Source organism: Rhinatrema bivittatum, chromosome 6 (genome assembly GCF_901001135.1).
Source record: "Rhinatrema bivittatum chromosome 6, aRhiBiv1.1, whole genome shotgun sequence".
Taxonomy (NCBI): Eukaryota; Metazoa; Chordata; class Amphibia; order Gymnophiona; family Rhinatrematidae; genus Rhinatrema; species Rhinatrema bivittatum.
In genome coordinates, this window is record NC_042620.1 from 355,970,858 (window position 1) to 355,986,143 (window position 15,286).

Below are 15,286 nucleotides of genomic sequence, written 5' to 3' on the forward strand. Positions count from 1 at the left end.
GGAGTGAACAGAGCAGGAAGAAAAAGAGCTACTCTGCTCCTTAACCTCCTTCAGTTTCTTGGTCAATCCCAGAGAGTTCCAAGGCATGCAGAGCTACTGAACCAGTCACACCTCAGAGCCTGGTTGCAAGAAGGCTATTGTTGGATAGAATCCCCTTCTCTCCACCAACTACTTGCAGATTGACTGAGTGTGTGGTTATAACCAGCTTGTAATTGGACAAAGGACTTCTGTTGTTCTTTCTGAAGAGGACAGAGCCCAATATTCAAATAGCACTGAGTGCCTCAATTTAGGTGCCTAAGTTAGGCACCTATTTTCAGTCATAGAAACATGACAGTAGGAAAAAGTCCATATGGACCATCTAGTCTGCCCATCCATTTAAATATGCAGCCCTTACAATTCCCATCATGCCCTCCGAAATCCCCTACATGTATGCCATGCTTTCTTGAATTCAGATGTCATTTTCATCTCCACCACCTCCACTGGGAGACCGTTCCATGCATCTGCTACCCTCTCTGTAAAAGAATATTTCCTAAGGTTACTCTTGAGTCTACCCCTTTTCACCCTCATTCTATGACCCCCCTCATTCTAGAACCTCCTTTCCACTGAAAGAGGCTCACCTCCTGTGCATGGAATTCTTTGAGATATTTAAATGTCTCTATCATATCTTTCCTATCTCGCCTTTCCTCATGGGCATACATTTTTAGATTTTTAAGTCTAACCCTATATGCTTTAGAATGAAGACCACTGATCATTTTAGTAGCCACCATCTGGACTGATTCAAATCGGTTTATATCCTTTTGAAGGTGCAGTTTGCAGAATTGTACACAATATTCCAAATGAGGTCCCACCTGGGACCTATATACAGCAATATCACCTCCCTTTTTCCTGCTAGAAGAGAGGTTCCGAAACCTGCCCTGGAGGATCCCCAGCCAGTCAGATTTTCAGGATATTCACAATGAATATGCATGAGATAAACATATATATACTGCCTCCATAGCATGCAAATTTTATCTCATGCATATTCATTGTGGATATCCTGAAAACCTGATTGGCTGGAGATCCCCAGGACAGGTTTGGGAACCTCTGTGCTTGAAAATCTCCTCATTAATCTATTGAGCATGCTATTTTATTTTACATAGGTATGGTAGAAACATTTTGATCAGAGTAATATATGCATACCAGCATATGGATGTTTGTATTTAATGTACATCAATAATTCTAGTAGGAGTCAAGACTTGGCTGTATAAAGAAGAGTTTGGTGAAGGATAAGGCTAATTTACTAACATAGGGGCAGATTTTCAAAGGGTTACGCCCATAACCCCTGAAAAGCTGCCCCAACCTGCCCCTGCGCACGCCGAGCCTATCTTGCATAGGCTCAGCGGTGCTTGCAATCCCCGGGATACACATGTCCCGGGCTTCGAAAAAGGGGCGTTTTGGGGGCATGGCCGGGGGTGGGGCCGAGGCCTCCGGAACAGCCACCGTGCCGAGGGACCATGCGCCGGCAGCTGGCCGGCACACGCAAGTTACACATGCCCAGAGGCAGGCGTAAATTCTCAAATAAAGGTGGGGGGGGATTTAGGTAGGGCTGGGGGATGGGTTAGATAGGGGAAGGGAGGGGAAGGTGGGGGGAGGCAGAAGGAAAGTTCCCTCCGAGGCCGTTCTGATTTCGGAGCGGCCTCGGAGGGAACAGAGGCAGGCTGCGCAGCTCAGCGCATGCAAGTTGCACAATTGTGCACACCCTTGTGTGCCCAATCCTGGATTTTATAATCATAACATGCGGCAGCGCACGCATGTTATAAAATCGGGTGTAGATTGTAAAATCTGCCCCATAGTTTCCAGTGAAAAATGCTGAAATGTGATATTTTGATCTGACATGCTTTACTTTTATTTTTATTATTATTTCTGAAGTTATATTTACTTTTATTCTTTATTTTTTAATTTGTAAATGTTTTTACTTGTACTTTATATTTTTTATTGGTAATGTATCTTCATTATTATGTATGTTTTTGTGTAAATTGCCTTGATATTTCTTGAATGGCAGTATACAAATGATGTTAAAATAAATAAATAAAATAGTATTTGTGTGTAAAAATATCTGTTCCTCACAAGGGAGAAAAGTTTTTAATAATGCAATTCCTTTTATGAAAGAAAACAACTTTAATGTTATGGGGCTGTGTATGTGAGTAAAGGAATGTGTCTGTATGTACGAGTGAAAAAGGGATGCTGTATATGAGTGGCTATGTGTGGATGGGAGACAATATGATTATGTGGGTGGGTGAAAAAATGTGGCTCTTTGTGTTTTTGATTAGGAGAAAATGTAACTGTGTGTAAGAGAGAGACCATATGTCTGTGGTTTTCTTAGGGAGAGAGGAAGGTTGTGTATGCTTTTTGTGAATGGGAAATGGAGGTTGTGTGTGTTTGTGAACCTCTTCAGATTCTGGATCAGCTTCTTCATGGACATGGGCATCAGCTGCTTGTCACCATGATCCCCATGTCTCACTTTGGAATGACTCCAAATTCAGGGATATTTCTGACTGACATCCTGATGGTATAGGGGATGGAATTTACATGATATCAGGCCAGAAATCCAACCATAGTGCCCCTCTTTATTTTTGTATATACAGAAAAAGGAAAAGAGATGTAAAAAGAACTTTAATTCAGCTATCATAATGTACAAAGTTAACTAACCTCAAAGTGTATATATCATATATAACATACAGGCCAAGCCAATAAAGCCATGCGGAAAATGGGCGCTCAGTGTTGAGCACCCGCTTTCCTAATGTGCGCCCAGCCACCTCTCCTGGCACATGATAGAATATTTAAATGAGAGGTCATGCTGCCAAGGAGGCGCTAGGGTCAAATATGTGCCCCTAGTGCCTCCTTGACAGTGGGCACCCAGGAGATATGGCTGTCAGGTGGCTGTCAGCGGGTTAGGAAAATGGATGCTGAATTTTATAAGGGTCTGTTTTCCTAACCGGTACACAGCCACGGGTTAGGAAAATGGACGCTCGTTAATTGAGCGTCCCTTTTCCTAATCTGACTGCAGCACAATTTTTTTTTTAAATATTTTTTTTATTTAAACCTTTTGGTTCCTCTGGCTTAATATTGGCATGATATTAAGTCGGAGGATGTACAGAAAAGCAGTATTTTCTGCTTTTCAGTACACTTTATTGGGCTGCTCAGAAATTAACGCCTGCTCTGGGCAGGCGTTAATTTCTGAACGTAAAAATGTGCGGCTCAGGCGCACATCTTTTTTTTTTAGCTAATAGTCTCAATGTCATGCATTTGCATGTGATGAGCGCTATTAGTTTCGCGGGGGGGGGGGGGGGTGGACACACGTTTTGGACGCGGTAATCCCCTTATGGAATAAGGGGTTGTGAACGTGCATTCAACACCCACGTTCAACCACGGGTTAAACAGTGTGCTTGGCTGAGCGAGCTGTATTGGATCGGCCTGATAGTAAATGATGGCAGAAGAGGATCACCCAACCCATCCAGTCTGCCCAGTCCACTGTTCCTGTCTACACTGCTAAGGAGGTGTTCTACTTGCCAGCCACAAAGCATGGCCGCTTGTTAGATATCAATATTTATCAAGACAATTTATATCATCTTGCTGCTTTTGTATTCTAGTATCAATGATAGATGAACATGCACATTAATGAAGTTGCTTACCTGCAGCAGATATTCTCTAAAGACAGAGAAATCATCAGTCATATAACTGGGTGATGTCATTTGATGAAATTCATCTCCAGTCCTCCCCCTACCTCCCAAAAAACCCCCAAGAATCCTTTTTGCATGTGCAGTAGTTCTCGCTGCTATTCCATTCACGTAGCGTGCCTCAGTTCCATTATTACACTAAGACATTGAATTTTGGAAAGGACGAAGGGTGAGTGTGCGTAATTAGTGATTCTCTTGTCTTCAGAGAACATCTGTTACAGGTAAGCACATTTATTTTCTCTGAACACATGATGAATCACTGAGTCACATGTTTGGGACTCCCAGGTAAAGAGGAGGAAAACAAGAGCAATCTCACCAACAGAACAGACTCATTTTGGTGGGTTAGAATTCACTGTTTATTTTTTTGTTTGCTTTTTGTACTTTTTAAAAATTGTTTTGGAAGACAATCCTAAATTTAAAAATGGGACTATGGAGAATGAAGTACCCTCAGAGAGATCCTGGAGAATATGCTGCCCAAACCTGCTGTCATGCTGAGTGTCTGCATTTAAACAATCATGAGATGTATTGTACAGGAACTGTGTGGCCTGAAGTCCATATCACAGCTTTGCATATCTCTTCTGTAAAAGTTGTTATCTGAAGGGCCACTAATACATCCGTGGCTCTGAAAATATGAGCCTTGACGTGTCTTTCTAAGGTCAGACCACCTTGGATATAAGTGGAGAATATGCAGTCTGCTGTCCAGCTAGACAGAGTATAAAACAGCAGTCCCAGGCTTATTGGGGCAAAATGAAATAAAAAGCTGGGTAAAACTGTCCAAGGCCTTTAGTCCAATGCAGATGGAAAGCAACAGCTCTTGCAGTCCAAGGTGTGAAGGGTTCATTCACCTTTATTAGCATTGCATCCTGGGGAAAAATGTCCAAGGCAGAAGTTTGTCATGACTTTGGGGGAAAAATTAGGATGCATGAGCAGCACCACCCTCTACAGGCTGAAATGATTGCCATCAGAAGAAGCAACCTTCCAAGGCAGGTACTTTAGTACACGGGTGGCCAGAGACTGAAAGGGTGCTTTCATCAGTTGGATTAAAACCACACTGAGGTGCCTCGACCCTGCAGGTGGTTGATAGGAGGCTTCAAATGAAGCAAGCCTGGCATGAATCTCACAATTAAGGGATGTTCAGAAATTAATTTTCCCACCACATGATAATGAGTGCCACTGCTCTAAGGTGAAGCCTGACAAAGTTAGGTTAAGTCCTGACTCATTTATATATGAGAGAGCGAGAGAGAGAACGTTTTTTTCTTGGGGGAGCCACAAAATAATCGTTGCCAAGGTGCATGAGGCATTTTCAGAAGGCCAATGAATTTTTCTCCTCCAACAATGTTCTGATATTTACAGGACAAATTATGCACCAGAATATAACAAGATCCTTGAGGATCTGTGAATTTGGTCAGGGTTAATGATTACATGGATAGGACGGATTGGGATCTTTAAAATGAATGTATTACCAAGCCTAATTTATTTGTTTCAACATCTCCCTATTGGTTTACCAATGGCATTTTTTTAGTAACCTTAATGGGTACATCTCATGTTTCATTGATCAAGGCAAATCTCCCAGAGTGAAACATGGGGGGCGTTGCCTAATCTTTTGAGTTACTACTGGGCCTCGCATCTTGCTTGCTTGAAAGCATAGCTGAGAAAGGATTATACTCAGCCTTGGCTCTCCATAGAGGCCGGAGCAGCGGAGAGACTAGATCTGTCACTTTTACCATTCATGTCCCCTACTTCCCCCACATATCAGATGAGCTATGTGATCCTGTGCAATCATAGCACACATGGTACAGGTGTGGCGAGGGATGTGTAAATGCTTGGAGACAGCCGTGGGTAGGGTACTCTCACTCCACTGGCTGTGTTGAGGGATAACCCTCATATCTCTAGAGCTACATTCCTCGCTGCAGTAACTGGTTGGTGGAGTGCCGGCTTACGATTTCTGGGACAATTATGGGATGAGGAGGGGTGGCTGTCCTTTGATACCTTGCAAGAGGAGTTTGAATTGCAGGATGAGTTGGGGAGACTTATGACAAAATAAAAGCTCAGTTGACTAAATTGGAGCGGACAGAGGACACCCTCCCATGTGGAGCAGGTGTTAATTCTGACAGAGACGGGAAGGAAGACCATATCCTCCCTTTGCAGAGCAATCTTTTTAACTTAAAGGAGAAGAAGCCTATTAATAATCTGAGAGCTTGGTGGAATGCAGACTTGGGGTTAAATTTGATGGACGGGAATGGAGGGGGAAGGGGAATCTGGAAAAGGATGCATAGAGTCTCTATTTGTAGTCAAAGAACTGAGTTAGTGTACAAATTGGTGTTGGGAACCTATAGATATTCTCTCCACTTTGCAAAATTCTCTCCACTTTCGTCTCAGTTTTGCTGGAGAGGGTGTGGGGAGGTAGGGTCTTGTTTCCATGTTTGGTGAACGTGTGCCTTGTTGCAGAGTTTTTGAAAGCGAGTGGAATTCTAAATTTCAGGCATTCTGGGTCATCCTATGTGTCTCATGCCTCTAGCATGCCTTCTCGGACTTTGGGCTGATCTTTCTTTAACTAGTCTTCAACGTAAACTATGTGACTATCTTATACCTGTGGCAAGATTCACAATTGCAACATACTGGAAATCACAGGTACACTAAAACAAATAGGATCCTCACACAGGGGTGGTCAGTCAATCTATACGGGTTATCCCCTTGTATGTTAGAAACTGAAAACACAAGATGATTTAAATTGAAAAATGACCATCATATAGTGTTTTACACATCAAAGTCGTTTGCAATCAAATTCTTGTGCACACAGAATTTATAATCTTTGGTCATATATCTGTACGGTTTCCCCACAATGTAGTCCACAATATTTTTTAAAGATTTTTTTTATGCATATAATAGAAACATCTCAGTGTCTATTTAGGTCTGTCCCATATGCCAATACTGACTCAGTGTTTCAAATTCATTTAACATTTTCTAATCTGTGAAAAGATATAAAATGGATTTGAAACATCAAGTCAGTCGACATATGGATCAGACCTTCATAGACACTTCCTGTCTGAGATAAGTTTCTGTTATATGCATACAAAAAGTATTTAAAAAATATTATGGACTACATTGCGGGGAAGCGGTACAGATATATGATCAATGATTATAAACTTTGTGTGCCCAAGAATTCAGTCACAAATGACGATGTGTACACTATATGATGGTCTTTCTTCAATTTAAATCATCTTGTGTTTTCACCTTCTAACATACAAGGGGTTAACCTTTATAGATAAACAGGTGTTTAACATAGCTATTATTGAAAAGATGACCTTTTCTCTTCGAAAGAAGTTGTTTATATATGATAAAATCTGGGGGCCTTACTGGTGATATTTAAATGCCAGAGACTTGGGTTCATTGGGGTAAAGAATTTGTTGGTATGTTATTTGAGGGGAACAGAGATTGTAAGATCCCAATATCTTATTCATATTTACCTTTATAACCTGTGAAGTTTGTGGTCTGTACATGAATTTGAGTCTTGAGATGATGATTATTGGTATACTGTAAGATGTTTTTCAAGTATCTTCCATCTGTTTAAATAAAGAGTTTAAAAAAAAAGTTTAAATAAACAAAATATCCAAGCAGTTTTTGTGTGAGGCAGGAGAAAGAATCTAATGCATTGCCATCTCACCAGATAATATACCTCCTTCATGTACAGACATAAGACCTGGTAATAGATTCCTTTCTAGAAGCCAGAAGAACTTGAGACAATGAATCGGAGAGATCAAAAGAATGTATTATGACAGCCTGGCTCCAATTTCCTTCTTCAGAGAGTACATCTTTAGCTCCATAAGTCTCTTCATGTACAGCTTATAGTGCATGTTATGCACCATTTTGGTGACGGTTCTTTGAAAAGCCTCCACGTTATCAATGTGATTTTGTAGATGTGCTCTCCATGACTGCATCATCTGTGTATTGCTTTCATCTCACTTTCGTAGGGGTGGGGAGGGATCCTGTCCAGGGTCACTTGAGCATTGCACAACCCCAGACCTGCCCCTGATTAATCTTTTTTTATACCGACATTAAAATACACATCATATTGGTTTACATCAAAACGAAAGGTTGAAATTACATTGAACGGGGGTGGGGGAACTATGAGAACAGTGAACAAGAGAATAGGGGCTCTAGGGAAGAGCCTGAAAATTAGGGACAGATCAAGTAGCATAAAGTATCACTCTTGTTATAAAGTAGCTTGCCTCTTGCCTCACATTCTCCATTGCTCTGTTGTCTGGCAGCTGTTGATCGATTTTATAGAGTTGATTCTATTCATATGCTGTTTGGATAGATGAACCTTTCATTTTGATGAACAAATCTTCAATTTCATGCACTATTTGTCACCATTTCTTGAATAGACCCTAAATGTTTTGGGATTTGCAAATTGTGAAAACTGTTTTCTAAAGAAGTCTGCTCGTTCAGTGTAACAAATTTTAAGATCACAAATAATCTAACTTTGTTCATCTTTAGATAGTCCCCTGCCTGACATAATGCCTTGCCATTCCCATTTTCTTTTAACTCTTTCTTCTTTGCTTTTTGACTGCTTTTTGAGGGAGAATGATGGCAGATCCCTTATCAATAACATGCAGGTTTAGATCCAAGGGAGAATGAGGTAGATTGGAATTTGTGAACTACAGGTGGGTCTATCATGGTATAGCTCAGTTCAGATTCAACTATTTTGGCATTTCAGATTTATTAAAATCCCAGCCAACATTAGTTTACCAAAATCCCAACCAATCGTGGTTCAACTTTGATTCCCATTTTTTAGCATGCTCAACCTGTACAAGAGTTGCCATGGCTTGGATACTCCCTTGACTCCAACTGTTCTAAGGCTGCCACCAAAAGTTATGTGGGAGAGCTACTTAAATCATAAGAAAATTTTCTGCCCACCCCCAATTAGGTAAACTGGACAAACCTGAATTTTCTGTCATCAGAAATCCAACCGAAATCCAGATAATTGACATTGCAATCTGAGATAACTCACAGTAAAATCAGACAACTGATATTACAGTTTAGACAGCTGACTTTTCAATCTGAGACAACTCAAATTCTTGAGATGATTGGAATTACAATGCAAGATATTTCAATTGATGGTCAGAGAGACAGCTGGAATTACAGTATGGCATGACTCTCATTGTAATCTGGTACTACTTGCATTAGAGTCCATGACAGCGAATATCATAACCTGGGATTATTCATGTTTCAATCTGAGAAGGTTGGCTTTATCACCTAAGATGAATCACTGAAAAAAAAGTGAACTCAAGCTTGTAACTGCCTGCAAAAGAAAGTCAGCAAATACACGCACCAGTTACACTGGTTTTCAAAGTGAATTTGATTCATATGTTCACTTTGAAAACCGTCCCACCAATACTACCCACACACAATTACACCTGCTAATCTGTGTGCAGTAAATTTTCTGGAAAATCTATCGGGCGGATTTTAAAAGCCCTGCTCGCGTAAATCCGCCTGGATTTACGCGAGCAGGGCCTTGCGCGCCAGCGCGCCTATTTTCCATAGGCCGCCGGCGCGCGCAGAGCCCCGGGACACGCGTAGGTCCCGGGGTTTTTGGAAGGGGGGCGTGTCGGGGGCGGGACCCAATGACGCGGTGTTTTGAGGCGGGACCGGGGGCGTGGTTTCGGCCCGGGGCGTTTCAGGGCGTGGCCGCGCCCTCCGGAACTGCCCCCGGGTCAAGTCTCGGCGCGCCAGCAGCCCGCTGGCGCGCGTGGATTTACGTCTCCCTCCGGGAGGCGTAAATCCATGGATAAAGGTGGGGGGGGTTTAGATAGGGCCGGGGGGTGGGTTAGGTAGGGGAAGGGAGGGGAAGGTGAGGGGAGGGCGAAAGAAAGTTCCCTCCGAGGCCGCTCCAATTTCGGAGCGGCCTTGGAGGGAATGGAGACAGGCTGCGCGGCTTGGCGCACGCCGGCTGCCCAAAACCGGCAGCCTTGCGCGCGCCGATCCAGGATTTTAGAAGACACGCGCGGCTACGCCTGGTGCGCAAACAAAAGTACGCGAACGCGCTTTTTTAAAAAATCTACCCCTATGTGCCTAAATCCTAGCCTGTCTCCTAACTCCTCCCCTGGGAACAACCTCTACTCAGTGCAGGTAAACTTACATGCATATAGGATATACGTGAGTGAGCTTATCTGCCTATCAGGCGGGCAGTTCTGTAATAAGCCATTTCACCAGGTAACGCACTATTTTATGCACAGAAACACCTTTCAAATTTACTCTACTTATGTGTTCTGCCTTTTCTTATGGAAATTTATCAAGCAAGAGTTTGACATAGCCCATTGTACTGCCACCAAAGGATGGAAATGTTTACCATTTAGTTAGAAGATTCTTCATTTCATATCAGAATGTACATGGTTCAGATAACGGCTGAAGGCACATGATGCGCTACTAGCACTGCTGCTAAGCTCCTGCTGCTGTTTGTGCCAAAATCATTTGTATTTCTAAATAATTGAAGGCTCTGAAATATCTAAAGAAATTGGCAAAATGACTGAGCCCAGCTCTGATCTAGTAACAATACATAAATAAATACATAAAAGAAAGCCTGTTGGAGAAGCAGAAAAGAAGAAGAAAAACATGGATGACCCAACCCTTTTTTCCCTGAACTGGTTGGCCCTATCAAAGATGTGATGGGGAATCTGGCCATAAAAGATCATTCCACCTTAGAGTATCAGAAATTATTGCTGATAAAGTGACACAGTTGGTAGGAGAGATGGTGGGTCATTAAAGTCATTAAAGTTGAAGATGATGTTGGGGAACTTGGAAGTTCCCTGATGGAAGAATCAACATGATGTCTTGGAGAACAGATGCCGGTACAATAACCTGAGAATAATCGGTTTACCTGAAAAGACATGATCCGGTGATGATTTTTTTTCTTTCCACATTGCTCCCTTCAGTCCTTAAAACTGTTTTCAAAAAATGTAAACTGGACCATGCTCACAGAGCTCTACAATCCATAACTAAAAAGACAAGAAGGAGAACAAGACCTGCGACCAGGACAGAACCTTGCAGATCTGAATTTTCGAGACACCAGGTTGTTTGCTTTTCAGAACTTCTCTGTGGAGGTGTAAAAAGGAAATGAGAAAATCCTAAACTTTACTGTGTAGAATAATGCATAATTTAGGATTACCCATGAAGGGAAAACACTTAAAGGTGAATTTTAAAAGCTGCCCAGATATGCGCACATCTCCCGCTGCGCACACATCTCAAAGGTTTTCAAAAAGGGGCGGGGTGTGAGCAGGGACTGGTTGAGGCATGAGTGTTTGGGGGCATGGCCAAAAGATGTACATGCAAATATTTACGTGCTTGGGTGCGCGCCCAGATCCAGAGATGTGGCAGTTTACTTCTACTATGGAGGAGGTGTAAGTTAAAAAATAAAATAAAAACTAGCTATAAGTGCGGTTATTCAAGGGTCTGGGGTAACGGGGCAGTGAAGGCTATTAAACTGGGGGGGGGGGGGTTGGAGGACCTAGCTGGTAACTGGGTGAACTGGTGGACAAACTGGTGAAACTGGCAATGGCGTGGGCACATGCCCCTTTTAAAATCCCCCAACATACGCGGTAGAAGTGGGATTTCCGTGCCCTCTTAAAATTGTTCACACATGTGAGGGGATAAGCTACTTTATAACATGCATGCATATACGCACGTAAGTTATAAAATGGCTGCGCATATGGGTATGTGCCGATGCACACACTTCAAAGAGTGCCTGCGCGCCAATTTGAAAGATACCGTCCGTGACTCTGGCCACAGTTAGTGATGCTGAATAGTCTGTGAGAAGCCTTAATCGCCCAGGATGCATGCACATCAGCTGACCCAAAAGACTGGATATTTTCTTTTTGGAGCTAACTGTGACATGAGTCACTACTATTTCCTATTTTTTATATATTCTATGCCGTCTTTAATTGCTGTTTTCTTTATTCTAGGGAGAGGAGTGGCAGATGAGAAACTTATAGATCTGCTCCTCCAGAGGGGAGGAGTTAGCAATCTGTTATAAATCTGCTGCTCGGAGTTAGCAATATGTTATCGAGCTCCTCCTGTAGAGGAAGGAGTCAGCAATCTGTTATGGATCTCCTCCTAGAGAGGGAGTAGCAATCTGTTATACGTCCGCCAGGGAGTTAGCAATCTGTTATGGATCACCCTGTCAAGGGGAAGAGCTAACAATTGTAATACTCCGTAGGCGGAGTTAATGATCGGTGGTGGGTTGGCTTCCCACAGAGCGGCAGTCTGTATAATACCGCTCTAGTAGTGTAAGAAATGAACACTTAAAGTAAATTGGTGAATCCCTGGGCTGATGGCAGATGACAGCGCCCCCAGGAGGATATCCTGAGAGGGACCACCGGCTAGGCTGGAGTATGGAGACAAACACAGATAGTTCTTTAATTAGACAGGAAGTAGAACCACCAGAGGTGGCAGTAGTGAGCTGATGTGCCCGGCAGGGCTGAAGTCCCTCCTATACTGGAATTGCGGTCTCTGGGTTGCTGAGCTGTAGAGACTATAGGTAGTGAGTAGCCAGGGTATGCTGGATACATAACCAATAGTAGATGATACACTCACAATTGTAGATGTCTGTAATGGCTTCCATGCAACAGAGTCTTCAGTATATTCAGGAACAGGAGCCGTGGGCGAGTACTGGTTCCTATATGCAGTCTGGAATGAGAACTCACAATATCTGTGTATGAGATGGCTTCTGGAATAGAAGAGAGTCTTTGGAAGGTTTTAGGAACATAGGCCCTCATGGAGCGAGTACCAGTTCTTATCTGCAATCTGAAATAATGACTCACGATCTCCGTACCTGCGATAACATCTTAGACAGAAGGGAGTCTTCAGAGATTAGGAACATAGGCCCTCGTGGAGTGCGTACCGGTTCCTATCAGTAATAGAACTCACAGTGTTCACGTTTGCGATCGCTTCCAGGTAGTAAGGAGTCTTCTGAGCATTCAGGGACGTAGGCCCTCGTGGAACGAGTACCGGATCCCATCTTAGCAATCTGAAATCAAGAAGAGAGAGCGGGGTCCCGATGAGCGGTAACCCCTAGGTAAGGTAGTGGAGGCAGAGCAGCGGAGAAAGAATTCCCCTTGCTAACTCGATTCGTAGTTGCAAGCAAAGACCTTTTAAGTTGGAAGCGGATGACATCACTACGGGGGGACGCCCCCGAGGTTCGCACCCTTGCCGGTACAAACTCTGGAGTGAGCACACGCGCGTGCACCCTTACGTCATCAGGAACATGGCGGATCCGCAGCGTCAGGCCAGCCCAGGGATTCCAGGAAGTACGGCGAGGAGAAGCCGCGGCAGCATCTGTCCATCAGAACTGAAGGGAGTCGCCACAAAGGTAGAGAGGGTGGAGCAAGGGCGAGAACAGTCAAATGAACAAGTCATTGTAAATCACAAAATGCTTTATATTGTACCCCGTCATACTTCAGGTTAACATTCTATGTTAAAGTTCCTATCAATTTCTTCTTGCTCCTAGTTTTACGCCTCCCTGTTTTATTGTAACTAACTATGTTATTTTTTAGCACCTATTATTTATTTATTTCGTTCACTGTTTCCGTTTATCACCCCACTGTTTATTGTAAACCGGCATGATGTGATACCCTCACGAATGCCGGTATAGAAAAAACTAAAATAAATAAAATAAATAAAACAGGCACGAACGCAACAGAAACCCCTTCTAGATGTGTTCCATACCTAATACGAATTATTTTTTATTTTAATTTTTTTTTAACTTTGCTTTTACTTTGCTCTTTACATTATCATTCATTATTTTTTCTTTCTCCTTCTTTTTATTACTTGGCTATAGCTGGATGAGGATTTTTTTTTTTGTCTTTGCCTTTTAGGTTCCACGTTAGAGCTGTAATTCTTGAAAACTTTTTCTCTTTTTCTTTTCAATATGGCTAATCCACAGAAGAGTATGATTGGCTACTTTATTGCAGTAGGAATGCCTTAATCGAATGATATCCGCCTGGCTGTAAACATGCTGCTTATTATTGAGATAGAGGGACGGGAAGTTAGGGCTGTAAATGCTTGCAATACAGTAGGTCGCAAACACTTGACTTCGAGGATATCGCATTCGCTACCATCTGAGACATTGCAACTTTGAAAGTGTTGCATAGTGAATGTTATAACAAAGTCCTGCAAATATTTCATTAGGGATGTAGATTCATTTTCATATGACATAAAAAAAAAACCCCACCAATGAAACGTGTTGTTTCAAAACAAAAACCTCAACAAAATCCAACGGGTTTTTCATTCTGTTTCCACTACAGAAGGCATCCACTCCAAAATGGGTCCTCCTGCTGCCACTGCAAAAAAGGTCAGCACTACCAACATTTAAAAATTGAAATCCCCCTCCAGATGCCTCTCACCAGTTCTGTGGGGTCTCCAAAGACCAAAGGTTTATTTATTTTATTTAAATGTTTTTATATACCGAAGTTTAGCTAGCTGCCTTCAGATTTGAAAATGGCATCAGTGCCATTTTGTTGTTCGGCCGGTATGTATGCTGTATCACTGTACCAGAAAATGGTGCCAGCCTCAGGGCCAGCTGGTGCCAACTTCAAATCCAGACTTGGCAGTGCCGAAGCAAATGAGGATGCCGTCTACCCTGCTTGGATTTTGGAGATTCCACAGAATCTGTAAGAGGCATCCAGCAGAGGAAGCTAGGGGATCATTTCTGCCTCACTTGGATTTCAGAGACCTCACAGGAGGGGTAAGAGGCATCCAGGTGGGAGGCATAGGGGAAGGCCTGAAGGGGAGATTTTTTTTTTCTGTTCCTTTGATGTTTATTTCACTTCAAATAAACAAACAAAGAGAAATAAGCATCAAATGAAACGAAAAACTCCTGCAAAAAAAAAAAAAAAAACAAAATGGAAAAAACAAAACAAAATGAGATTTTCTTTATGGTCCGCATCCCTACAATTTATGCGACTTCTGCTCTGGTGGGTTGGGGGAAGATTTGGCTTTCTGAGTGTATTTATTGCCTGACTGGTGGCGAGTAGGGGTGAAAAGATTTTTTCTAATTTTAACTTTGGATAATAGCCTGCAGCATTGCTTTGCTTTGCTTTCCTAATTTTTTTTTTTAATTCTTTATCCTTTTTTATCCTTCTTTATCCTTTGTTGAAAGTGTTGTAGTAAAGATAGGCAGCACGGCTTCTGGGTTCCAGCACTGCTGGGGGAAGGGGATAATTGGGTCCTTACTTGCCTCGTTATCCAGAGGCAAAAGCAGTGATGTCAGTCAACTACTTTGTACCCAGCTGGTTTGTTTGCACTCCATGCACCAACCAAGAAAACTAATAAACAATCTTATGTGCTTTCCCAGTTTTACATAGAGGACTCTTTTTTTTATTTTGTATTTATCTATATAGTCCTTGGAGTTGAGGCCTTTTCATGTGGATGTCAGTATAGGTAGCAAGTTTTTTCTGATGTTGAAGATTTAAAGCTCCTTCCTAATTTGTGGTGACTGGATATTGTTTGTTGGATGTTGGGTGAAAAATAATCGCAATCCCATGTCTGCTTTTCAATTAATACTGTAAGTTTATTTA

At 42.4% G+C, this 15,286-nt stretch overlaps 1 protein-coding gene across 3 annotated transcripts in view; it reads left to right on the forward strand.

The window, feature by feature from the left end:
- Positions 1-15,286, forward strand: part of GRIA3 (glutamate ionotropic receptor AMPA type subunit 3) — a 759,693-nt gene that overhangs the window by 12,380 nt on the left and 732,027 nt on the right. The window lies entirely within an intron of this gene.